Below are 2496 nucleotides of genomic sequence, written 5' to 3'. Positions count from 1 at the left end.
CTCATCATGGGGAGACCCCAAAATTGACCCCCAGGATCCTGAAACCCACCCCAGGGACCCCCAAAACACACCCCTGGGACCCCATAAACCATCCCAGGGACCCCCAAAACTATCCACAGAGATCCCCCCAAAACTTTATAACCTCTGGGATACCCCAAAACTCATCTCTGGTAACCCCAAAACCACACGTGGAGTTTATAACTCCTGGGGGACCCCCAAAACCCACCCCTGGGACCCCAAAACCCACCATGTGCAGTTTATAACCCCTGGAGGACCCCAAAACCCACCCCTAGGACCCCCCAAACCCACCCCTGAGACCGCCAAATCCACCATGTGAGGTTTATAACCCCTGGAGTGCCCCAAAATCCACACCTGAGACCCCTAAACCCACCATATGGACTTTATAACCCCTGGAAAACACCCAAAACCCACCCGAGACCCCCCAACCCATCATGTGGACTTTATAAGCCATGGAGAACACCCAAAATCCACCCCTGAGACCTCTAAACCCACCTTGTGGAGTTTATAACCCCTGGAGGACCCCCAAAATCCACCCCTGGAACCCCCAAACCCACCCCTGAGACCCCCAAACCCATCATGTGGAATTTGTAACCCCTGAGGGACCCCAAACCCACCCCTGGGCCCCCCAAAAACTCACCTGGACCCTCGAGAATCCCCAACTGGAGCATCTAAGAGAGGAGAGGAGAGTCAGGAGAGGGCCCAGACCCCCTCTGGGGGGTCCAGGGGGGGCTTTGACCCCCTCCCCAAACCCGATCAGGGCTTTGGTAACTCGGAGCTGCCATCGGACGCGTCCTCCAGCCCAGGGTGTCATCGCTTCGGATTTGGGGGATTTTGGGGGGTTTTCGGGGTTCTGGGGGGGTCTTAGAGGGGTTTTGGGGGTCACTGACCTGTGGGGGGGTCCCAGGGGGGGTTTAAGTCATTTTGGGGTTAATTCAGGGTGGTCTGGGGGTGACTCTGAGTCGCCTCATCCCGCAACGTTTTCTTCTCCTGCTGCCCCAACCCTAGAAAATAAAAAATTATTTATGCTTAATTATAACTTTTCTGATCAATTAGCTATTATTAGTTAATTAATTAGCCCCCCCCAGCTGCTCTCAGTAATCACGTTGCATCAGAGCCCCTCAGCCATATGCTTGTCTTTGTCACTCGTCACTGAACAGCCAAAAAAAAGGGGGAATAGCCCCCAAAATTTGCACCCGGGGGGGATTTTGGAGCTTTTCTCGCTTTCCGCGGGGAAAGCACAAAAAATTTAGGCTGAAAATCCTAAAAAAAGAGGCATAAAGAGGGTGCTCACCTGGTCAAGGGCTGTGGGGACCCCCAGTGATGGTTTAACGACTTGAAAATGAGAGGAAAAAATGGTTAAAATGGTGATTTAGGAACAAAACGACCCCACTAAACCACCCCGGGGGACAAACTTTGACTCTCGTGAAAGTCTTTTATCCCTCCCATGTGGGTCTAAACCTTCCCACGTGGGTTTAACTCCTCTTTCAAGAGGGTCTAAATCCCCCCATGAGGATTTACCCCCCCCCCACGAGGGTTTTTTCACCCTCTCAACACGGTTTTAACCCCCCTAAAAGGCCCTGAATCCCTCCCCACCAGGGTTTAATCCCCAACAGGGGGGGTCTAAAGCTCCCCATGAGATTTAAAGGAGGGTCTCACCCCCCTTTTGATGGTTTAAATCCCCCCCAGGGGTCTGGACCCCCCAAACTCGTGTCAGTGCCACTCAGAACGTGTTTAGGAGCTTCTCCACCAAATCATCAGCAAGAGAGAGTTCAGTGGATCATCCCCGCAGCACTGCTGCCCTTTTTAATTAAATCCGGCTTTTTTACACCCTAAAACCCGGGTTTAAAGCTCACCTTCCACAGAGGCGCCATTTTAAAGCCTAAAAAGCTGAAAATACAACAAGAAGAAGTCGTCAGAAACACAATTATTGTAAATATCAAGGTACCAACCCACAGGCCGGGGCAGGACGAGCCCTCAGAGAACTCAAACCTCTTCACCCGAGTGGTCAGCACAGGTCTGTGAGAGACTCATCCCCGAGCAGCCCCCGCGGCCCGGTCACCCCCCCCTGAGCTCCGAGAAGTCCCTGGAAGGACTCTCGGGAAAGCTCCGGCCCCTCCAGGAGCCCTTTCAGAGGGCGCTTTAAAATGGCGGCGCCCTGAGGCGAACGGCGCTGCCGGGAGCTCCCTTTGCCGGCCCGGGGAGGGTGAAGGCGGCTGCCGAGGCCTTCGCAGCCCCTCAGAGACCCCTCAGAGGCCCCTCCGGGTACGGACGGGACCGACCTCGGACTCACCTCACGCGGTCGCTCCAGAGACAAAATGGCCGCGGTGCCGCCTCACGCGCGCTTAAATAGGGCGCGGGGCATGCTGGGAAAGGGGGCGGGGCTTAAGGGGGAAAAGGGCGGGAAAACGGAAAAAGGGCGGGAAAAGGGACGTGGAGGGCGCCCCCTGGCGGGTGAGACGGGAACGGCGGGGGGGG

At 55.4% G+C, this 2496-nt stretch overlaps 1 long non-coding RNA gene and 1 other non-coding gene across 2 annotated transcripts; both read right to left on the bottom strand.

Moving 5' to 3' along the window:
- Positions 1–624: 624 nt before the first annotated feature.
- On the bottom strand, positions 625–2075 carry LOC113980096. The gene is made up of 3 exons (XR_003538062.1): positions 1313–2075; positions 909–1022; positions 625–689 (listed from the first exon to the last, which is right to left on the bottom strand). It is a non-coding gene; the product is annotated as an uncharacterized LOC113980096 (long non-coding RNA).
- Positions 1737–1810, bottom strand: LOC113980097. The gene has a single exon (XR_003538063.1). It is a non-coding gene; the product is annotated as a small nucleolar RNA SNORD26 (small nucleolar RNA).
- Positions 2076–2496: the final 421 nt, after the last annotated feature.

Source organism: Neopelma chrysocephalum, unplaced genomic scaffold (assembly GCF_003984885.1).
Source record: "Neopelma chrysocephalum unplaced genomic scaffold, ASM398488v2 Primary Assembly neopelma1_92229, whole genome shotgun sequence".
In the NCBI taxonomy this organism is placed as follows: Eukaryota; Metazoa; Chordata; class Aves; order Passeriformes; family Pipridae; genus Neopelma; species Neopelma chrysocephalum.
This window is presented reverse-complemented; position numbering and strand designations above follow the sequence as displayed.